Consider the following 227-nt stretch of genomic DNA (forward strand, 5'->3'; position numbering starts at 1 on the left):
AAATACCCCTGAAATATTTTATAAGCTTTTGGAAAAGTCCATCTAGCAATATAAAATATTCAGAGGAGTTTTTGGCATTGTTTGAATTATTTTAAATTCAAAACAGTGGCAAAATAATTTAAATAAAACAAAACAGAGAGAAATGAAAGAGCAGAAGGACTTACCTGGCGCCCACTTACCTGGCCCAACTCCAGCTGGCGGCCCAGCCCGCCACCGCTACCCCCCCC

The sequence above is a fragment of the Triticum dicoccoides genome, chromosome 3B (genome assembly GCF_002162155.2).
Source record: "Triticum dicoccoides isolate Atlit2015 ecotype Zavitan chromosome 3B, WEW_v2.0, whole genome shotgun sequence".
Lineage (NCBI taxonomy): Eukaryota > Viridiplantae > Streptophyta > Magnoliopsida > Poales > Poaceae > Triticum > Triticum dicoccoides.